This window comes from Ursus maritimus, unplaced genomic scaffold, assembly GCF_017311325.1.
Source record: "Ursus maritimus isolate PB19 unplaced genomic scaffold, ASM1731132v1 scaffold_5, whole genome shotgun sequence".
In the NCBI taxonomy this organism is placed as follows: Eukaryota; Metazoa; Chordata; class Mammalia; order Carnivora; family Ursidae; genus Ursus; species Ursus maritimus.
The window spans coordinates 39960060-39985106 of NW_024426663.1; the positions used below are offsets into that span (position 1 = coordinate 39960060).

General features: G+C 39.4%; 1 long non-coding RNA gene across 1 annotated transcript in view; it reads right to left on the reverse strand.

The window, feature by feature from the left end:
• Window positions 1-2874: 2874 nt before the first annotated feature.
• LOC103663641 overlaps window positions 2875-25047 on the reverse strand; it is a 132632-nt gene continuing 110459 nt past the window's right edge. The window contains exons 2-3 of the long non-coding RNA XR_568831.1: window positions 9742-9790; window positions 2875-2934 (exon numbers count right to left, since the gene is read on the reverse strand). This is a non-coding gene — a long non-coding RNA (uncharacterized LOC103663641). The remainder of the gene's footprint in view (window positions 2935-9741; window positions 9791-25047) is intronic.

Sequence of the window (25047 nt, forward strand, 5' to 3'; positions counted from 1 at the left end):
GTAGAGACAGTGTGTAATCATTTGTCATGTACTTTATACATGGTCCCAGTTCATAATTTAAAGGGATCATGCCAGGTTATGCAACGGGGCAAACCATAAAATGTTGGTCCTCACCTCATAAATTTACCGTTTCATCTAAAAACAAGGTTGATGAATTTCCAAGCTGATGGCTAGGCTGAGAGTGTTGAAGTTTTCTTTGGAAAGGGACCACAAAAATCCTCTCTTGTGGGTCTCTTGGAGTCTTTGAGGAAATTAGAAGGAGATTACTTTCTTCTCCTACCGATCTTCCTACTTCTTATGTATGTTCCATAGATGAGAGAAATCATATGATAATTGTCTTTCTCTGCTTGACTTATTTCACTTAGCATTATTCCCTCCAGAAAGGGATAAAGAAAGGGGGGTAATCAGAAGGGGGAATGAAGCATGAGAGACTATGGACTCTGAGAAACAAACTGAGGGCCTCAGAGGGGAGGGGGGTGGGGGAATGGGATAGACTGGTGATGGGTAGTAAGGAGGGCACGTATTGCATGGTGCACTGGGTGTTATACGCAACTAATGAATCATCAAACTTTACATCAAAAACCGGGGATGTACTGTATGGTGACTAACAGAAATATTATTATGAAAATAAAAAGGAGATTACTTTTCAAGAGTACTGGGGACTTTTAACTCAATTTGATTACTAACCCTAATTTATTTTATTCTTGGATTTTTACATGTAATACATTACTTATATGTAATATTTTAGAGATAGTCATTATCCAGCTTCTAGAATGGCCCATGCAAAAAAATTCAAGATACTGACATATAAAGAACACAGGAAATAGGATTATGATACTTTCATTTTTTGTAAATATAAGCCACCAAAATTACCACTCTACCTACCTTCCCAAATGTTTTAATTATGATTGCTATGTAGCCATTTTCAGTATGTTTTTTATACGTTGGAGTAAATCTTAATTCCACAAAAAAATATTTACCAATGACAGTAATAGTAATCCTCACAGCTGGTTTTGAGGACAAGGTAGACAGATCTTTGGTTCAGTGAAAAAGCTACAGTAAGATGTATTCTGTAATGCTGCTTGTATGTCAATATTCAAAATTATAAATGCAAGTAAGTGAATGAATGATAGTGCTACATTCTTTTTACACTATATCCTTTTGAGAATGGTCATTTATCTTTTTCCTTGAGATTTGTCAAGGGAGAGGCATGAGAGCTGAGCCGAGATTATTTTTCAGTAAATAGTTCTGAGTCTTTTCAACATGAAGTGATAATTCTGTACAGGGTTGTAGAATTTAAGCCAATATAGTTTGAAACTACCTAAAAAAAAAAGATTTCAGTTTGATATTAGTCACTTGTTCTAGCAGTTGAAAGCAGGGTATCTATTGATAAACCTTTTACCTGGTGTATAAACATAAATCAACGTAAATTAGGATACTGTTTATATTCTCAGTGGTCTTGAAAGAAGAGTCTTTGAGAGAAGCACTCTAGAGACAGCCATGCCCTTCCATGCTATTTCAATCTGTCACCTCACAGGTCAGAAGTCCTTAGATCTTGACCTTTTCCCAATGACTTGAGCGAAAAGCAACCCCCACTTGGGACTATAATGAGGTCTTGTACTACAGCTGAACAAGGTTTCTAATCAGAAATGCAGGACAAAGGAAAAAATAATATATTTCTCACAAATTCTAAAGAGCTTTCCCCACAAAGTGGAGGGGATGGGAAAATTCACGTCATGGCTCTTACTGGTCTTCCTGCCACTCCTGTAGACAATTAAGCTAAAAACTCACAACTAGTATAGAATTGCTATCAAGAAATATATACTCTCTTCAACTAGGGGTATCTGTGCTTTAAAAATGAGATAAATTTTATTCTGCATCCATGAATACTGAATTATACTCATAAGGCTAATAATGATGATAAACATATTAGGTAAACATCAAAGCTTAATGAAATTTCTCCGTTATCTAGTAGATTTGAGCTTATGAAGTCTGACTAGAATTAGGACAGTGGTTACTTTTCAAATTTGATTAAATTACGCCTTCTAAGTTCCAAACTCAGGATTTTACTTGCACGTATACATTATTTGAGAATGCAATTTCTATAAATTTTGCTTCTACAGAACAAAGAGATGGACTATGAACAAATACGACACTCTTAAATAGATCTTTACCCTTGATACTTTTTTTTACACATTTTACTATGCTGTAAGAAAGTTAAATGTAATGCCCAGTCACAAAGGATGGACATCTCTAGCGTGTTTGCATGGAGCCACTGTGGAGGGTGGAGGAAGAAGGCAAGGTTAACTGCTAGCTCTTTCCCAGGTGTAGCCTCCTGTTGGTCAAAATTTGCCCTGCTGGGTTTAATGCAGAGCATGAAATCCGCCATAATAGCTGGTTCGCTAAAACGTAACGTGGAGGCCGCTGCGGGCAGGGAAGGTTTCGGAGGAGGGCATAGGCCTTTGGAACGCCGAGGCCTGCGTGACCTCTCTGCCGTTGCAATGCCACGCGGACTTGCCTTCCCGAAAGTTTCCTAGCCCAAGCAGCTGCCCTGAGATCTAAGAGACGCAGGCATTGTCCCTTAGGCTATGTTTAGCAGAACTGGGAGAGCACGCCCAAATTAGCATTTCGTATCTTTTCCATGAACAGATCCTCCCAGTTTTCAGTAAGACCCCTTGTCAACATCATGTGCTCGAGACACAGTGATAAGGATTTGTGAGTATCCTGAAGGACCAATAAAAGTGGGAGCACAGGAGAGCAAAGGGTCTTCACCTCTGAGCGTTGACCCCCTTACCTTCTCCTCTCTTTCACAGGGAAGTCTGGAGTAATCTTTCATCCATCGGTACAGGGATTGCTGGCCATTCCCGGCAAGTGGTGACCCTGACGTGACCATCTTGTAACAGACAGCATATGGACCCCCTGAAAACGAGAAGTCTGCGTGCAGTAAGTGGGCATCGGCTCAAGACCGAGTTCGGGGAAGTTTCAGGCTTGGGTATTTTTACGGAATTAAAAGTTCTCAAAGAACTCCAGATCTGGGGCAAACCTCTCTCTCAAACAGAGACAATATATTAAGGAGCTGTTTCTCACTTATAGTAGCAATGGTAGCCTGTAAGAGTTGCTTTAAAACCTTAAGGTGAGTGGGGCTTTTGTGACAGAGGACGAAATTCAGGGTTTGTTAGAGGTTATTGAACAGAACTCATGGTTCCCTCACCGAGGAACTTAAGATTTAGAAGTATGGGAGAGAATTAGAAAGAACTGGAAACATTGCCATAAACAAGGTAAAAGGTGCCTGCTTGCTTCCCTTATTATGTAGGGTCTAGTCAGGTCCGCCCTGGCCCCTTTACATACTGAGGACACCTCAACCGTCTTTAAAGAAAAAGAAGGGGAATGTACGACTCCTTCGGCTCCTGAAATTAGCTCTTTAGCTTCTCAAGTTAGACCCAACAAGGAGGAAGAGCTCCCTTCCCCCCCCCCCGCCCCTACTTAGTCTATCCTTACTGGGGGCTGCATCTGCGAAGCGACGCTTACAGAGGAAGAGTTCCTAGTAGAAAGACTACATGTGTTGGAGTGTTGCTTAGATCATGATAGATTTCTGTTTCCACTGTTTTCCATCAAGTCCTCTACTAACTACTTAAGCTACAGAATTGGATGATTTCCCCTTGTAAAACTTCTAGTGTTTTCTATAGGTTAAAAATGGCAGGTTCTTCAACGCAAGGTAAAAGAAGACATGACCTTCAAGGCATGGTATTTCGGTACATACACCAGCACCCATCGCAGTCTAAAACGTGATGGGGAAGTGGAGGGGAGGGCTGGCCTTCCTCCTACAAGGGTCTGTATCAGTGGCAGTGGACATAGCGATTTTGTTTGGGGGACACCTCACGTCACTTTGACACCAGGAACCTCTGACGTATCCCACGTGGGACACCACCTGGGAGTCGGGGATTTTCTAGGTAATGGACTTTCTCTTTTCTTCAGTTCCCGAGGACTCTCCCTTGGGGTGCCTTTTAATCCACTGGAAACAGTTTGGATTGCAAAATTTCGGAAAGGATTGATCTCCTGTAATGCTGCATGGCCTCAGAGGGTTCTATCAGTTAGATCTCTGCAGTAGGAAAAGGTCAACGGACCTAGGGTACCCATTGCTCCGACCTAGGCCTTCATTGCTCTACACCAAAACCCCAATTTAAGGGCCTTGCAAAATTGGTTTGCCCGAATGTGTTTGGCTAGTAAACTCCCTCCTGACATAATTGGATAATTATCTAAACAGGCCTCCTCCGAGTAAACCCAGGTTACTGGAAGAAACACAGGCCATCCCAGACAAAGGGGACTCTTGAGTCTCTAATAGATGTGGGGGTTTCTCCCTCACTCATTGCCCAGGTTAATGGCTATCATTGGAGCTATCTGTGGTTAGTCTACCTCAGGACACGGACTTCATGAACATTCCCAAGCAGCTGCCTAAACTCCTTTGTTTCGGGGAAATTCCCTGTCTTCTCTGGCCCCACAGGGACTGCCTATTCCCCACAGTTGGCAGGAAAATACAGCGTCTGCTCCTCTGCTGGAGCTGAGGAGTTCTAGAACCAGGAACCCTTTTTCGGCCTTCTGGCAGCACTTTGCCCCTTGTTTCCCCCTCCCCCTTCTCTTTCTGCACTACCTTGGGTGTGGCTTGCATAACTGGCTTCCAGACCGTCCTCAGTGCCTCAGGCATCATGGCTGCTCCTACCCTAACCATCAAGGAGCAAGAAGAGCAGCCCTGGACCTAACACCACCCAGTCTAGATTTCCCCACCAGTGTCTCCGGCAAAAATTGACAACAGGGAGCAAAAAGGCTCTTAAAAGAGGATCCACGTGGAACACAATTCGGTATTTTAAGTAAGTCTATCAATTCAATTAAGATAGACCCGTCTTTGAGGTTATCAGCATTAAATGTAGAAGTTATTCTATTGAGATTTACTAAAGGTCAAATAAGCTCATGTTCTCTCTCTTGCAATTTGTTAGCAAAAATGATTCATAAATTTGCCATCTAAAGAACTCATGGTGCAATAGTTCACAATTGGTTACTACTTAGTCATTGGAGACTAAGATTTCTAAGACAGACAGCAAAATTCAGCTCAACATTAATTCCTAATGGTCTTAGTTAGTCCTAGAGTCCAATTTTTTTTTCCTGATATTTAAAGATGTGAATTCAACAAGCCATGAAAGTCTGTATATCCTTCAATCTAATAAATCCACCTCTAGGTTCTGGTTCAAGATGGTGATGCAAGAAAATGTTAAACTCACCTCCTCCAGTGGACACCCCAGCTCCACAGCCATCTATGGAACAATGTCCTCTGGTGGCGGCGGAATACAGAGAAGCAGGTAGGAAAGGCTGAGACACAGGTTTTCTATAAACCCCACTGCCAGCATGGGAACCCACATTAGGCACCCCAACTGCGTCCCCCAAAGCATCTGGTTTTGAAAACCAGCAGGACACACATCCAGGACATCTGTGGGTCTGCGGTAAACTAAGTCACGGCCCTTAAAGTGCTTGTATACAGACTCACACATTCCAGCGCCCAGCACAGAAACAGTCCTTTGAAAAGCACTTAGATTTTACATGCAAAGGACTCATTTGCAAATTTTAAAGCGTAAGTCTGCCATACTGTACAGGGGTGAAGGCTGGTCGGCATCTTCCTGTTCCTCTTCTGACTTGCTAAAGCACACGGTCAGCGTTCTACCCTCGCTATACAAAAAGCAACAAATGTAGGAACTCAGTCCTCAGTGAAAGAGGCCTATGACCTTATGAGTGATCTGAGGGACTGCCTTCTAATTAAATACCAGCGCTGAATAAAAACTCTACAGAGACCTTGCAAAGTGGGTACAATCCTCACATTCTCCCATTGCCACTTGCCTTGGCACTAGTATCTCCTGGAGAAAAGTTCTTTAATGTGTCTGGTGCCCAGGTTTTTGCAGCTGCCACCCAAGGAACACCCCCTATTCACCTGGATCTGACAGCTATGGGCATATGTGTTCTAGTCCCACCAGGGTGTAAACCACCCCTAGGGCACCGCACAGACCGACTGAAACACACGTCGCCAGCCTTTCGCTGAAAGAGGCCTCGTCGCTTGTCCTGGAACTCTGGCTTTAGGGGCAGACTTCAGGATTGGCACACATGCAGGAGCTTCGTTACAGTTTGTGACTACCACCCTGTGGGTATTCCTACATTGCTTGTCTCTGGTGGCCAGTGGTGTTTCACTGTGGTCTTAGAGGATTGGATATATTTCCATTCCTTAAAAGCTGCTTCCTAAGGGCCTGAATTCCAATCAATCAAGCTGAACGTAGGAGCTAAGATCCCCACCCACCCCTCCTTTAGAACACTGACTAGTTTTGACACACACGGAACTCCTGGGAAGTAGTAAAAATGAAATTGACTGTTTGTTTGGCTATGCACGAAGGTTTGAAAGACAACCAAGAGCTGAGGCAGGGTGAAATAATGAGGTTAACCTCCTACTCAAGGCCCAGGGTTCAAGACCGTGAAAGAAGGCCGTTTCATCTAATGCACAGAAACCAACACAGAGTCAAGAAATCTGAATAGAGAAATGTGTTCCAAATGAAACATTAGAAAAAAAGATGCTCACCAAAGCTGGGAGAAGAATGAACACCGTGAAAAATTGAAAGTGACAACAAGATGTCACAGAGCTCAAATATAATAACTGAACTGAAAAACACACTACAGGGGTTCAGTAGTAGAGCAGATGCAGCAGAAGAAAGGCGGAATTACCCAAGCAGACTAGTGCTCACATTGCAGGAGTTTCAGAAGAAGATGATAGAGAAATGGGCAGGAAACTTAACTTAAAAAAAAAATGAGGACTGAAAACTTCCCTAAACTGAGGAAGAAAACAGAAGCCCAGCTAGAACCAAATAAGATAGAAAAAGACCTATTCAAGGACTCATTATAATTAAAATATCAAAAGTTTAAGGCACGGAGACACTCTTAAAAGGAAGAGGAAAACAACTTGCTGTGCACAAGGGAATTGCCATAAGGTATGAGATTTTTCAGAAGACGCTCTGCAGGCCAGAAGAGCATGGCACGATATATTTAATTTCCAACCAAGAATACTCTGCCCAGGAAAGTTATTCAGAAATTAAGGACACTAAACAGTTTTCTAGACAAAAGCTAAGGGAGTTCATTACCACTATACCAATCTTACAATAAATATAAAAAGGAGTTCTTTAAGCTGCAGAGAAAGGGTGTAATTTGTAATGAAAAAATAAAGTATGACTCTCACTGGTAAAGGTAAATAATCACTAAAAGTAGTGGATTTAATCACTTATAAAGTTGGTATAAAAAGAGAAAGTTAGTGATGTGGGGAACAAAGGCGAAAGAACAAACTAAATTTCCTTACTGCCTCCAGCCCGTTGACAAGTCCTTAAAGCAGGCAGAGTGACCTTCCTCTGGGAGCTCAGCTGCCTCGATGTTGACAATTTGCTAAGGGCAAAAGGCAATCTTAATATTATCCTGACCCCCAGGATCCTGGATCCTGTGAGTACTTTAAACATATGGAAATCCCTTTAGAAACTTCTTTTATCTCTATCCTCAAGATATATGTTAACAATCATCCTCCAAACATGTGGCCCCCTGATACATATCTGTAGGGTCTCACATGACTGAGGGTTTACTAAACAGTAATAACATCTTCCTAACAATAACTAGCCCCCTCAATGTCCTAGAAAGCTCTTTATCTTGGAGGTTTGTGCTATCCATAACCTCCTCCTACCTTGAAAGTGTATAATTGCCCACTCCTCACAGCCCCAGTGCAGCTCTTTCTGCCCACAGGTCCTGTGCTTTAATAAAAACACCTTTTAAAGATTTTATTTATTTGACAGAGATAGAAACAGCCAGCGAGGGAGGGAACACAAGCAGGGGGAGCGGGAGAGGAAGAAGCAGGCTCATAGCAGAGGAGCCTGATGTGGGGCTCGATCCCGTAACGCCGGGATCACGCCCTGAGCCGAAGGCAGACGCTTAACTGCTGTGCCACCCAGGCGCCCCCAATAAAAACACCTTTTAGACCTCTTATTTTTTCTTGACCATTTGCTCTGAGCCCCAACATTGCTACATCAGTTAGTAAAAATTAAAAAATGTAAAATCGGACAAGAAAACAAAATGGGCGGGGGCGATGAGAGTTAAAGCCTTAGTGAAAAACATTCTAAGTTGCTATCGACTTAGACTGTTCGAAATTACAAGGCAAAAACCTATAGCAGATAGGAATCTGAACATAGCACTCAAGTCATAAAACCACAAAGGAAGAAGGCAAGAGACAAAGAAACAGAGTTTCTACAAAACAGCCAGAAAACAAACCACCAGAAATATATCCCTATGAATAATTACTTTAAAAAGAATGGCTGAATTGATGATAATAATACTCCATATACTGCATACAAGAAAATTACTGCAGACTGAAGGAACACAAGACTAAAAGTCCAGAGATGGGAGACGATCTGCCATGCAAACTGAAATGAAAATTGGGGTAGTTATCCTTACCCAAAACAAATTTTTAAAGTAAGGAGTTAGGAGGACATTGCATCACATCAAGGAGAGTCAATCCGAGAAAAGATTTTATATATTTATGTCTTCCTATGTTAAGACCTAAAGAGGAAATAGCAATGTAATAATAGTTGGGAACTTTAATATCCTGACAGAAAATCAATTAGGAAACATTGGCTTTAAAAGACACATTAGAACAGATGGACTTAAACGATATGTGCAGAATATTCCATTTGAAAAGACCAGAACACATTCTTTCAAGTACCCAATCATTCTCCAGTACAGTGAGTCATACACTGGGCCCCAAACCAAGTCTTACTGAAGTTAAGCAGGTCAAAATCCTACCAAGCATCTTTTTTGACCACAGTGGGAATTAAACAACATGATATACAGAAGAACCTATGGGTCAACAAAGAAATTGAGTTAAAAAAAAACAATACCTTGAGACAAGTGAAAATGGAAATCCAGCATACCAAAATTTATAGAATTCATCAAAAGCAGTTCAAAGAGGAAAGTTCATATCAATAAATGCCTACCTGAAAAAAAATTTATCAAATGTAACTACCTAATTTGTACCTCAGGTAAGGGGAAAAAGAACAAATCTCGAGGGCAGCAACAAAGATTGTAGCAGAAATAAATGAAATTAAAAAAAATAGAAAAGAGCTACAAAACCAATGGCTGCTGCTTTAAGAAATAAAATCCATCAACGTTTGGGTAGATTTATCAAGGAAAAAAAAGACTCAAATAAAATTAGAAATGAAAGATATCACAACTGATACCATAGAAGTAGGAGCATCCTACAAGGCTACTACAAATAATTTTATGGCAACAAATTGAACAACCTACAAGAAATGAAGCAATTCCTAAGAACTTACTATCTTCCAAAAATCATGAAGAAATAGACCCATTACTAGTATGGAGATTGAATCAGTAATCAATAACCTCCCAACAAACAAGAGTCCTAGACCAGATGGCCTCACTGGTAAATTCTACCAAACTTTTCAAAAAGAGTTAATTCCACTCCTTCTAAAACTCCTTCAAGAATAGGAGAGGAGGGAAAATTTCATCCATTTTATAAGGCCAGCTTTAGTATGATTCCAAAACTAGACAAGGATACCACAAGAAAAGAGAGTTACAGGCAAAGATCTCTGATCATCAGAGGTGCAAAAATTCTCCACAAAATATTTACAACGTGAATTCAACAATACGCTATAATGAACATACCTGGTGATCAGGTGTGATGTGTTCAAGGGATGTAAGGATGATTCAGCATCTGCAAAAAATGTCAATATAGTACATCCTATTAACCAAATGAGGTATAAAAACCAGATGATTATCGCAGTCGACAAAAAGCATTTTAAAAAAACATTTGTTTTTGATTAAAAACTCTCAACAAAGTAGGCATAGAGGGAATGCTCTTCAACAGAATCAAGGCCATGATCAGAAGTCCAAAGCTAATATCATACTCAGCAGTGAACTTTTCCTCTAAGATCAGTAATGAGACTGGGATGCCCAGTCTCACTACCTTTATTCAACAGAATATTGGAAGTCCCAGCCTGGGCAATAAGTCAAGAGAAAAAAAAGTCATTGAAATGGGAAAGGAAGAAATAAACTTCCACTCTTAGCAAATGACATGATCCATTATATTAAAAACCCTGAAGACTCCACCAAAAGACTCTTAGAGAATATAAATTTAGTGAGGTTGTAGGATACAAAGTCAAAATACAGAACTCTTGTGTTTCTACATATTTTTAAGAAAGGAAAATAAGAAAAACAATCTTATTTATAATTGCACAATAATAAAATACCTAGGATTTTAAAAAAATACCTAGGAATACTAAAACTAATACACATTGATAAAAAAAAAAAACCCTGAAAACATTAATAAATAAATAATGCTGCATTTCATAATAAATATAAAGATGTTCTATGCTTATGGATTGAAAGAATCTTATACCATACACAAAAATTAACTAAAAATGGATAGACAATGAAAGACTTGGACCCATAAAACTTGCAGAAGAAACATAAGGCAGTAACCTCCCTAACATTGGTCATAGTGATGATTTTTTTTTCTTTTTTTTTGGATTTGATACAGAAGCAGAGGCAACACAAGCAGAAAACAAATGGGACTACATCAATCTGAAAAGCTTCTATACAGCAAAGGAAGCAAACAAAATGAAAAGTCCATCTACTGAATGAAAGAAAATACTTGTGACTTACGTATCTGATAAGCAGCTTTGCCAAAATATACAACTTATAACAACAAAAAGATGTTCAACGTCACTAATCATCAGGAAAACGTAAATTAAAACCACAATGAGGTATCACCTCACATCTGTTAGAATCAACTATTATTCAAAAGACAAGAAAGGATGAAGAGAAAAAGGAACGCTGTGCACCACTGGTGGGAGTGTAACTTGCTGTGGCCACGAAGGGTAACAGGATAGCCACCGCTGAATAAATGAACCACCACCCTAGGATCCAGCAACTCCACTTCTTGGTATTCGTCTAAAAACCACGAAAATATTAACTTGAAATGATAAAAGCCCGCCCATGTTAAATGCAGCATTGTATCCAACAGCCAAAGGCACGGAAGCACCCTCAGTGCCTCCTGATGGATTCGTGGATAAAGAAAGCATGATATACACATACATGCAATGGAATTTTATTCAGCCCTAAAAAGGAATGACACGTTTCCATGGGTGACAATATGGATGCACCATGAGGACAATACGCTAAGTAAACAAAGGCAGGGAAAGACAAAGACTCTATGATCTCACCTCTAAGTGTAATGTTTAAAAACAAATACAAGGAAGAGATTGCTGGTTGCCAGAGACAGGGGTGGGTGAAACGGGTGAAGGAGTCAAAAGGTAGACACTTTCAGTTATAAAATACTTAAGTCATGGGCTTGTGATGGAAAACATGATGACTACTGTTAAAAATACTGTATTGCCTACGTGGAAGTTGCTCACAGAGTAGATGTTGAAAGTTGTTACCACAAAAAATACAAATTCAAGAACTACGGATGGTGAGAGTAAGTAGATTTATTGTGGTCATTACTTTGTAAACTGTGAAGTGATCACCATAATAATCTAGTTAACGTTTGTCACGTTCTATACGTCCAGATTTTTTTCTTGTGATGTGAAGTTTATATCAAATACCAAGTTACTTTGTTGTACAGTGTCATCTATCAGTTTTACTTTAATAAAGTAAATTCAGTATTAGAAATTTATTATGAGGACAAAGTCGCTGATGTGCATATATGAAAATGCCAAACAACAAAAGGCTGGTAACTGTAGATTGATTATAACAGTAAAAAAATACTGTAAAGTGGTTAAATAATGGTATAACTTCAGAGTACAAACTTTGTGATTAAAAGCATTTCCTAAAATGTGTTCTATAAAATCCTGACCCTGCAAGACGTGCATAGGCAATTCAGATTCTCATTCCAGTCAATAAATCTATGTGGGGACTGCTCAAAATACTTTCAGTTATGAGCACCAATGTGCCTACTTCCGTCTGGCTTCAACCCTTAAGGGAATGTCATGGCTGATATAATTAAGTTTAAAGAAAATAAAAATATTCAACAAGTCATCAGTTCCATTATTCTGTAATTCTCTAAGCTCTTTTTTCCTCCACAGGTTGGTGTCATCTTTAAACTGGATTTCCTCATGGTCACAGTCACTTGTGAAATAGAAGACACGTTCCACCGGCAGGGGATGGGCATCCTAGGCGATCACTAAGAGACTGAGGAGACAGAACTTGCGTGCTTTTCTACAGCCCCGCAGTTGTAGCCATCACATATACGTCCTCAAGATAAACAGTCCTCAAGTAAGAGAATTTGACAGGGCTTACTGTTTAAAGTAGTGCTCCTTTGCATGCTCTGCTCTCCCATACGCAGTAGAAATTCTGTGTATGTAACTAACTCCTTTTCTGTTATTTTCTCCCTAGAGCCATATAAAAATGCTCAGTAGAGACAATGCCGTATGCACGGTGTGCAGTATCAGGCCCCTCGCCTTCTTCCTGTTGCTGACTCACAGCCAGACTGTGTACTTCAACTTTACCTTTCCTTGAATGGTAACTGGGTGACGAGTATGAAGGAGGGCACGTGGTGGGATGAGCACTGGGTGTTACACGGGACCAATGAATCATCGAACACTACAACAAAAACTTACGATGTGCTCTACGCCGGTAACTGAACATAAAAAAGAAAAAAAAAGAGCTCCAAGATACAAACCAAAAGGAAAAAAAAAATCTTTCCTTGAATGAATAGTTCGTATCTGGTACCCACCTCAGGGAGGGTGAGGGTTGAGAGGGGGATCCTTACAGAATTAGAGCTCAATCAGGCCCAAATTGTCATTTATTTGGCTTTTTCCATTAAATCTATTAGGTACTCATACACCTTCATGAATGTTTTACATATACTTACTGCATATCTCAGACCTTGCAAATTGGGCCATTAAAAGGAGATACTCATTTATCAGGGCTTACTGTTTTATGGCTAATAAAATATTCTCAGCAAGGTTTCATCCTTAAGGCTTAACTTTCCTTTAGTGTCCACCCAGTCCTTGAAAACTGCAAACTAAAGTGTGATGTTTTAAATAAGACATACTATTACAGATAGCTGATGAGATAGTGGGCCCTTAAAAATTAATTTTTCTAATTAAGACATGTTCACTGTAAGAAATTACTTAAAACTTAGAAAGGTATAATGGAGGTAACTGAATCATAATTCAGTCCTTACGCTATTTGCATGTGTAGGTAATTGCCTTTACTATGAAGGAACGGCTGCATTAGTAAACATCTCTATGTCCACATAAGCCTTGGGTATGTCAGGGTTTTTTTCTATACTGATTACCTTCCCAAGTGGATCTATTCATTTATACTTCTAACAGTGCCTATTTCATCATAAATATATAACCTATGAGAAGTATTCAACTGTCCTAAAATCTGCTCAGTTTTAATACCTACACACCATTGACTTCTGCCATTGTTTCGTCTTCTCTGCCATCCCCACCTGGCCCATGCTTCCATCATCTTTCTTGACCTTTGCAGTAGATATGTGACTAGTTTCTCTGCTTCCCTTTTGCTCCTCTCCAGCTTCCTTATTGTGTCTGCAATCATCTTTTTGAATAAATGAAATTCTACTTTGACATTTTCCTGTTTGTAGCTCTTCAAAACCTTCCCTTTACTCTTGCCGTAACACTCTGTCTAAAGATGAAAACCTGAACGTGCTATCCCCGCCTCTTCAGCCTCATTACGTTCTGCTTTTTCATCTCCCTTCCACGTACAACAACTCTGCCTCCTTCCCACTCCGGAAAACCCATGCTCTCTCCTACTTGAGGAAACTAAGTATTACGTTCCATCTGCCTAATTTTCCTCCTCCCCCAACCTTTTCATTCTTAAACATTTCCCATATTAGCTCATTCATCTTATCCTCACTCCCCAGCCTAAAAGTGCCTTTTTTTCCCCCAAATGAATAAGTAATTAATGAGATTATTTGATTGTTTGCACCAGACTCCAACTCTTGGTCAGATTAGATCAGGTTTTTCTCACCCTTCAATCCTCAGCACTGGGAAGAGTACTTAGCACATGTCTAGAGGTCATTATTTTATAAAATACAAGCTATTTATTTCTAGAATAAATGTATGAATCTGAATTTACTATGAAATTTTGGAGACCTAGTAAGAGAAGAGCATGATTCCAGATTATAAGGAATGGAAAATGCACCAAAGAGAACGTGTGTAAGTAGAATCATGTTTTCAAATTGGACTACGCTACTGAATAATGTGAAATGCTCTAAGGCTCTGTGACTTTTGACAGGTTATTTGACCTCTTCTCTCCTAAATGCTTCCTGTTTCTAATAGGAACGACACTGTCTCCACTACCCAATTTCTGATATCAAAACTATGTTTAACTTTTACCCTAATTTGCTTTAAACTATAATAAAATTATTGTTGACTTTAATACAATGGCTGTGTGGATTGTATTATAGTATGAAAGGAAGAAATCAAGATAAGTCTCAGCAGGATGAGTTTTGACAGAACATCTCCCTCCTTTTTACTTATGAATAAGCTTTGGTTTAAGTTGTCGAAATATCACAAGTAAAACCACCACGTTAACAAATAGTAGTAAGAGATTTTTTGTGCATAGGACACACTTCACAAACTGGGAGCTTTTAAAAATAAATAAGGATATGAAGCGCAGGGGCATGAAGTTACAGGATGACTTATAAAATCAAAGTGAAGCAGCTGTTAACCTTTACAATGATTGGTTATTACAGTAGCAATTTCCAGATGGCAGGGGATAGGTTTAAAGTGGTAAGTCATTTTCCTAAAAATACATGAGATAAAGTTCTTTTGTAATTGTCACAGACGCTTATGTGACTTAAATGGTTTTGTCTGCTCAGGATTTTCTCAAGTCCAGTCTCCATTTTATATTTAATTTTAACAGAGGTGTTTTTGTTTTATTGCAAGTTATGAACAAGCTAATTCAATGGTAACTGCATAATCCTGAGTTCTCTCCAGAGATCAGGGCTACATAAAGTAAATTATTAAAACAGCAAAGAGCTAGGAAGAGTTAGTGCTCTGAGCTTTGCTGTTGCTGCTTTTTAATAAAAAAATAACTAAATAAAACCTTAAATAACTTTTGAGTTCTTATTTGGGCAAAAGTTCCTCTGTAAACAATCCCAGCTTTTCTATAGCCTAATTAGTGGATCTTCTTTTTAGATAACCAGACTCTCATACTTTATCTTCATTTCCGTAAAGAGCTAGGTATTATGACCATGACCCCAATCTATAACTCTAGCAGAGAAGGCACTTATGGCATGACAATGGGCACCAACTGGGAATACAAACCGGTAATAAACCATAGTTAGGGCTGAGGATCATCTGAGCTTTGCATAATTTAGGCTAGAAAAATTTTTAACTGACAGTTAAGTGTCAACTAGGGAAAATTCGCAGAACTATCTTCCAACCTGAAGTGTGGACAAGCAGATCCACTGTGGTGCAGTATCACCATGATATATACTAAAATTAAAGAAGGGGGGTGCAACTGATGACAAACACCTGGAAGGTGGAGAAAGTAGTCCTTGAAAAAGTAGTACAAAACTGTCAGAATAAAGTGGTATCTAACTTAAGGCGCGTGGTGTAAATGAAGAAGTCTTGTACTGAGAGCATTCTGATTTCTCCAATGATAAAGTCCTTCGGATGGAATCCAAAAGGTTAAAATCCATGCTATAGCAAGTGATTTCTGAGCAGAGTTCTTATATGGGGTGGGGGAAAGCCATCTACATTCAATACCGGTTTGTCTCTGCGAGGTGCTTATCCTAACTCCTAGACACCTGCAACCTGACACAGTTTTCAAAGGAAGCAGCAAAAAAAAAAAAAAAAAAAGTTTACAGAAATCACAACCAATTTGAAATTGAGCTTAAAAGTGTCTTATTTTAAAAAGCGTTTTTAGCAGAGAGCGGAAAACTTTTTCTACAAATATTCTGAATGCAGAAAGAAAAAAAAATAGCCATGTGTTACATTTAAGTCAAAAGAAACTAAATTTGACCAAGATGGTGACACAGGTTGTTCCTGCTTCCCCTCACAAGAGGAACAAACACCTTCGAAAACAAGACACCACTGAGAGAATCCTTGAGCACAGAGGTAGGGCTGAAGCGCTCCCCTGCACCTCAGAGACCAGGACAGACTCTATTCGAGGGCAAGAAGAATGGCTGCACACTGACTGCATTGCACTTCACCCCGGACGCTACAGCACCGTGTAGAGCGCTCTCCCCTGAACTCCCAGGGCCTCCAATGAAAAAAGAAAACCCAGGACTGACAACCAGACCCCCAGTATTGTGCGTCATTTTGTGGGATCCTGTACTCTGATTTCACACCACGGAGACCGCAGGGAAATCGGTGCCGCGGCTCAACCACTGAGAATGTCACTGTGACAGAGAAGAGGGGCGGGGCCTGCGATAACCAGCACACGGATCCTGGTAAAACAAGTTCGTACCTGTAGTGGCCAAGGAGTGATCCCAAATAGCAATTCTGCTCATGGGCAGGACCAAGTGAGGGACGCATTCTGACCAGGGAACTTGGTACGATGTGGATTTGCCTGGCTAAGGTGCTTACATGGGGAGTGAGGCCAGCCCTACGGCCTGGTTTGCCCACTGCCCATGCCCAGGCAAGGCTCTGAGTCACAGCCAGCTGTGCAGAGGGACTGCCAGACTTATTTGGCCAGAAGGCCTGGTAACAACTGCTGGATGCAGTGCAGCCCAGCCACACTTGAGCTGTGAGATAAGGGGCGCTGACTGCCTCCAGAGCAAAGCCAGAAGTTGGAATAGTGGTTTCCTGTATGCTATGCACTGGGAGGAGAATAAATTCATAGGCAAAGCTGAGGGTACCTCTCAGCCCCTCTGAACTGGAGTTCCTGTTTGAGAAATTGTTAATAGCCTGAGAAAGCCCCTCCCCTTGCCACCCAGGCAAGGTACTGAGTCACCATGCAACTGCCTGGGGCTCTCCTTAAGACAACACAGAGCTGTAAGAACTTCAGAGCTCTTTCCCCCACAACACCAAAGCTAACTGTAGCCTTGCTCATAATTGAATTTAGCCTTCAGCCAGTCTGACCAGGAACCCTAAAAACATCCTTTGGGAAGCTGTGAAGCTCATTCAATAGCCCTATATACAATGGCACTAGAACACAGAGCATAGCTATGGCTTCCCCTGTCTACAGAGAAAAACCAGTGCCCTCACCTGTCTAGGAAATTCAGTGCACACAAAAGCCTAATTCAGGCCTTTGAAATGAGTTTTACAGACCCCTGTGTCTGCACTTGAAACCTTACCAGGGCCTGGAAGCTATTCATAGCCTCATCTGCTACTGAATAGAGTACCCAGTCCTAATGATCTCTGACCATTGAGGAAAAGCTTTAGTTTTTCCCCACTGAGGAGGATATAGCTATGGGTCTTTCATATATGACCTTAATTATGTTGAGGTAGTTTTCATTTATAACTACTTTCTGGAGGGTTTTTATCAAGAATGCATGCTATATTTTGTCAAATGCTTTTTCTACATCTATTGAGAGGATCATATGGTTCTTTGCCTTTCTTTTATTAAAGTGGTATATGATGTCGATTGATTTGTGAATATTGAACCATCCCTGCAGCCCAGTAATAAATCCCACTGGATTACGGTAAATAATTCTTTTAATATACCACTGGATTTGGTTTGCTAGTATCTGGTTGAGAATTTTTGCATCCATGTTCATCAGGGATATTGGCCTGTAAGTCTCCTTTTTAGTAGGGACCTTGTCTGGTTTTGGAATCAAGGTAATGCTGACCTTGTCGAATGAGTTTGAAAGTATTCCTTCCTTTCCTTTCCTTTTTTTTTTTTTTTGGTTTGGAACAGTTTGAGAAGAATAGGTATTAATTCTACTTTAAATGTCTGGTAGAATTTCCCTGAGAAGCCATCTGGCCCTGAACTTCTGTTTGTTGGGAGTTTTTTGATTACTGATTCAATTTCTTTGCTGGTTATGGGTCTGTCCAAATTTTCTATTTCTTCCTATTTCACTTTTGGTAGTTTGTATGTTTCTAGGGATTTCTCCATTTCTTCCAGATTGCCCAGTTTGTTGGCATATAACAGCATGAACGCCTCTTAATACATCAGGCATATTTGAAACATAATAGCCATATATGACAAGTCTACAGATCATATCACACTCAATAATGAAAAGTTGAAAGGTTTTCCTCTAAGATCATGAAAAAGACAAGAGTGCCCGTTCTCATCACTTTTATCCAACTTAGTACTGGAAGTCTTAAATAAAGCAATCAGGCAAGGAAAGTAAATAAAAGATATCAGAATTGGAAACAAGTAAAATTGTCTATTTCATATGATATGACTTTATAGAGAGAGAAAATCATAAAGACTTAACCCAAATAAACGGTTAGATACAACCAATAAATTAAGTAAAGCTGAAATTACAAAATTAACATAGAAAAATAAGTAGTGTTTCCATACACTAACAAATTTCTGAAAAAGGAATTTATGCCATTTAAAATAGCATCGAAAATTAAATACTTAGAAATAAATCTAACCACAAGGTTAGATTGAAAGATCAATACTCTGAACACTAGAAGACACTGATGAAAGGAATCAAAGACAACATGAATGAATTGAAAGGCATCCCCTGTTCACGGAGTTGAAGAATTTTATATTGTTAAAATGTCCATACTACCAAAAGCCATCTGTAGATTCAATGCAATCCCTATCAGTATTCCAGTGGTATTTTTATAGACATAGAAAAAACACTCCTAAAATTTATATGGAGCCATGAAAGATGCTGAATAGCCAAAGCAATCCTGAAAGAAGAAAGCATGAGGCAGCACACATCCTGATTTCTAATGCTATCAACATATCCACGTCATCAAAACAGTATGGCAGTAAAACAAACAAATAGATCAATGGAACAGAATCAAGAGCCCAGAAATAAACCCAAGTATATACACTCAACTTATATTAGACAAGAGTGCCAAGAATACTCAAAGGAGGAAAAAATAATCTCCTTTAAAAAAATGGTCCTGGGATAGCTTAATATTCCCATGTAAAAGAATAAAACTGGACACATATCATATACTGCTCAAAATATTAACTTTAAATCGATTAAAGACTTGAATGTAAGATTTGAAGCCACAAACCTCCTACAAAAAAAACCCCATAGGAATAAAGGTCCTTGACATGAGTGTTGAAAATAATTTTTTGGATATGACATCTAATGCTGTAGGAAACAAACCATAAAGAAGCGGGAGTACATCAAACTAAAAAGCTTCCACACAGCAAAAGGAACCAAGAATGAAGCAGAAAAAAAGGTCTTCACAAACCATATATGTAGTAAGGTATTAGTATCTAAAATATATTAAAGTCTCATACATCATAACACACGCACACACACAAGAATGGGCAAAGGACCTCCGTAGATATTTCTCCCAAGAATATACATGAAAGGAAACAGGTACATGAAAAGAGGGCCAATATAGCCAGTAGGGAAATGTGTATTAAATTCGGAATGAGGTATAACCTCATGCCTCTTAGAATGTTGATCATCAAAAGGACAATAGATAACTACTGCTGGCATGGATATAGAAAAATGGGAATCCTTGTGCAATGTTGGTTGGATTGTGAATTTATACAGCCACTATGAAAACAATATGTAGAGTCCTCAAAAAATTAAAAAATATAATTACCATATGATCCAACAATTCCAGTTTAGGGAATATATCCAAATGAAACAAACACTAACTTTATTTTTTTCGTTATGTTAGTCACCATACAGTACTTCATTAGTTTTTGATGTAGTGTTCCATGATTCATTATACGCATACCCTACCCAGTGCTCATTGAACACATGCCCTCCTTAATACCCATCACCAAGCTAACCCATCCCCACACCCCGTTCCCCTCTGAAACCCTCAGTTTCTTTCCCGGAGCACATAGTCTCTCATGGTTCATCTCCCCCACTGATTTTCCCCTCTTCTGTTTTCCTTTCCTTCTCCTAATGTCCTCCATGCTATTCCTTATGTTCCACATATGAGTGAAACTATACAATAACTGTCTTTCTCTGCTTGACTTATTTCACTTAGCATAATCCCTTCCAGTTCCAACCATGTCAATGCAAACAGTGGGTATCCATCATTTCTGATAGCTGAGTAATATTCCCTTGCATATATGAACCACATCTTCTTTATCCATTCATCTGTTGAAGGGCATCTCAGCTCCTTCCACAGTTTGACTATTGTGGACATGGCTGCCATGAACATTGGCGTGCATGTGCCCCTTCTCTTCACAAATCTGTATCTTTGGGGTAAATACCCAGTAGTGCAATTGCTGGATCATAGGGTAGCTCTATTTTTAACTTTTTGAGGAACCTCCATACTCTTTTCTAGAGTGGCTGTACAAACTTGAATTCCCACCAACAGTGTAAGAGGGTTCCCTTTCTCCACCTCCGCACCAATATTTGTTGTTTCCTGCCTTGTTAATTTTTGCCATTCTAACTGGTGTAAGGTGGTATCTCATTGCGGTTTTGATTTGTATTTTCCTGATGGCTAATGATGTTGAACATTTTTTCATGTGTCTGTTAGCCATTTGTATGTCTTCTTTGGAGAAGTGTCTGTTCATGTATTCTGTCCATTTTCTGACTTGATTATTTGTTTTTTGGGTGTTGAGTTTGAGAAGTTCTTTATAGATCTTGGATACCAGCCCTTTATCTGTAATGTCATTTGCAAGTAGCTTCTCCCATTCTGTGCTTTGCCTCTTAGTTTTGTTGACTGTTTCCTTTGCTGTGCAGAGGCTTTTTATCTTGATGAGGTCCCAAAAGTTCACTTTTGCTTTTGTTTCCCTTGCCTTTGGAAACCACCAAAAACCATAAGATATTTAGGAATAAACCTAACCAAAGAGGTAAATGACCTATACTCTAGAAGCTACAGAACACTTATGAAAGAAATTAAGACATAAAGAGATGGAAAAGCATTCCACGCTCATGATTGGAAGAATAAGCGTTGTTAAAATGTCTATGCTGCCCAGAGCAATCTACACATTCAATGCAATCCCTATCAAAATACCATCAATATTTTCCACAGAGCTGGAACAAACAATCCTAAAACGTGTATGGAACCAGAAAAGACCCTAAATCACCAGGAGATGCGGAAAAAGGAAAACAAACCTGGGGGCACCATGTTGCCAGACTTCAAGCTATATTACAAAGCTGTGATCACCAAGACAGCATGGTATTGGCACAAGAACCTGACACACAGATCAGTGGAACAGCATAGAGACTCCAGAAACGGACCTTCAACTCTATGGTCAACTAATATTCGACAAATCAGGAAAAAATATCCAGTGTAAAAAAGACAGTCTCTTCAATAAATGGTGCTGGGAAAATTGGACAGCTATATACAGAACAATGAAACTGGACCATTTTCTCACACCATACACAAAGATAAACTCTAAATAGATGAAAGACCTCAATGTGAGACAGAAATCCATCAAAATCCTAGAGGAGAACATAGGCAGTAACCTCTTCAACATCAGCCACAGCAATTTCTTTCATGACAAGTCTCCAAAGGCACAGGAAATAAACACTAACTTTAAATGGTATGTACGCTGCCATGTTCAAAGCAGTACTATTTACAGGAGTCAAAACACAAAAACAACCTAAGAGTCCGTCAGTGTCATCCATAGATAAAGAAATTGTGGTGGGTGTGTACACACACACACTCACTTATACATATACGTGTGTGTGTGTACATGTATAAGGGTATACATACACATAAAATACATATATATGTATACATGCATATAGATAAAAACACACACATGGAATATTAGCCATAAAAGATGGAGGAAATCCTACCATTTGTGACAGTATGGTTGGATCTGGGAAGCATTAATCTAAGTGAAATAAGTCCGAGAAAGACAAATACTTATGATTTTACTCAGATGTAGAATGTTAAAAATAGAACTCATAGAAAAATCGATGAAACTTGTGGTTACCAGAGGCAGAAGATAGAGGGAGGGTACAATGGATGAAGGTGATCATAGATACAAACCTCCAGTTATAAGGTAAGTAATAGGGTATAAAATATAAAATGAATAATATAGCATATACTATGCATGATATATAAGTAGGTTATTAAGAGTTTAAATCCTGGTCGGGTTCAAGATGGCAGAGTAGGAACATTGTGGACTCATTCCATCCCATGGATCCAACAAATACACAAATATATATGGAGGACTTTTCTCTGAAAAATACAAGAAAACTAGATGAACAGAATCTTCACAAAAAGAGAAAGTACAACATTAATATGGGTAGGGGAGGCAGAGCAACCCCAAAAACAACCTTCCCCAGTCACAGCCAATCACGAGTGAGGGGAATCTCAAAAATATGGAACTTTCCCTAAATGAACAGTTTGTGCTCTATATCAGGTACCCCAACTCTTAGATCCTGTATGAAATGAGCTTCCTAAATGATGAACTTTGAAAATCAATGGAAATTATGTCCAGAAAAAACATATAATCTTAGGGAGTGGAGAATATGCTCTTAAAGGGCTCACCAACAGACTACAGACTAACTCATCCTGGAATGCAGTGCAAAAACATTTGTAAAAGCACCTAGACCATATATGAAGGAGAGTCACTTATCTTAAAGCACTTGCCACAGAGGCAGGTAACCATTGGGATTTTTCTCTGGGAGCAAAGACACTGGCAGGCACCATATTTGCAACTTCATCAGATCTTGTTCATGTCTGTGCTAATGCATGCCACTTGGAACCATCCCTCTAACCTATCAGAGTAAGTGGACAGAGTCAGTTGAGAACCCCACCTACCCCCCCACAGCACAAATGAATTTCACAAGAGGGTTGGGTGACAGCCAGACAACCTCTGTGCCCCATTATAGCCACAAATCTGACCCAGGCTGAGTGACAGCTCTTCTTAATCCCACTTCACTGTTTGGCTAGGCAGAAGCCCCACCACCCTACAACCATAGTACAACACAGCACCAGGCCAGGTGCCAGTACTGCCTACCCCGTGTCTCAGTGAAACTGCAGGTCATGGCTGGCCAGACACCAGCCCTGCCGAACCCTGCAATGTGTATGTGGCCTCACCACAGCAGATGGGCATGCTCAGCCCATACAGGGGATGCCTCTGACTGCCTAGCTCTGGTGATCAGAGAGGACTGTGCTCTTGGGATCCATATGACATCTCCTACATAAGGCCACTCCTCCAAGCCTGGAAGAGTTAGTTAATTTGCCTGATACATGAAACATACACAGCATGTTAGGGAAAATGGGGGACAGAGGACTTCATTCCAAATGAGAGAACGAAACATCAGAAATAGGCCTTAATGAAATGAAGATCAGCAATCTACCTGATGAAGAATTCAAAGTAATGGTAATAAAGATGGTCTCTGAACTTGGTAGAAGAGTGTATAAACACAGTTAGATCCTAAAGAAAGAGCTAGGAAATAAAAGGTCCAATTAGAAGTTAAGAGGTGAAGACTACAAAAACTGAACTGAACATTATGCTAGAAGGATTCTACAGTAGACTGGATGAAGACATAGATCAGACCAGTGCTAGAAGACAAAGCAATAGACTTCATGCAGACAGAGCAACAAAAATTCTCTAATCCAAAGACATAGAATGGCTGAACGGTTTAAAAAAAAAAACAACATGCTGCTTTCGGGACTATCTACATGCTGCTCTCAGGACTCACTTCAGAAGGAAAGACACACAGAGACCAAAAGTGAAGGAGTGGAGAAAGCGATTCCATGCAAGTGGAACCAAAAAGAAAGACAAAATCCACTTTAAAAGACAGACTAATAATAGATAAGAAGGGCATAACATAACGATAAAGGGTGAATCCAACCAGAAGATATAAAATTTATAATTCTATGTATTATATATATATCATATAATAAATACATGTATTATATATAATAAATTATGTTATAGATTATATATGAATTTTATATGTATATACATTTCATACATATATATATATGTGCAACAAGCATAGCAATGCCAAATGGAAAAAGCAAACAACATGCCTGAAGGAAGAAATTAACAGCAATATAATAATAAGGGACTTTAACACCCCACTTACATCAATAGATAGATTATCCAAAATGAAAATTCATAAGCAAACATTAGTCTTTACACATTAGACCAAATGGATTGAGTAGGTATATAAAAAGATTCCATCCAATAGCAACATAATGTACATTCTTCCCAAGTGCACATAGAACATTCCCCGAGATAGGTCATGTGTTAGGCCACAATAAATCCAAGTAGACTGAAATCATATGAAGCATCTTCCCTAAGCACAATGGTATGAATTTAGGTATCAGGAACAAGAAAACTGAAAAAAACACAAAAATGTGGAGATTAGCAACATGTTACTGAACAACTAAGGGGTCATCCAAGATATTAGTGAAAAAAAAATTTTTAAAACCTGGAGAGTAATGAATATAGAAATACAACATAAAAGTATTTGGGATGAAGCAAAAGTAGTATAAAAGTAAAGATCATAGCCATACATGCCCTCCTCAAGAAAACAGAAAATTTTCAAACAGTGTAACACCTGAAGAACTAGAGAAAGAAGAAGAAACCAAGGCCCAAGTTAGTGGAAGGAAGAAAATAGTAAAATCAGAGAAGTAAAAATAGAGACTTAAAAGACAGTAGAAAAGATCAAGGAGGGGCGCCTGGGTGGTTCAGTCGGTTAAGTATCTGCCTTTGGCTCAGGTCATGATCCCGGGATCCTGAGATTAAGCCCCAAGTCAGGCTCCCTGCTCAACGGTCTGTTCCTCTGCCCCTCCCCCTCCCCCTGCTTGTGCTCTCTCTCTCAAATAAATAAAATCTTAAAAAAAGGGGGGGGGGGCTTTGGAAAGATCACGATTGATAAACCTTTACCCAGACTCATCAAGAATAAAAGAAGTTAGACTCAAAAAAAAAATAGATCAGAATAAAAAGAAGTAACAACCAATACCA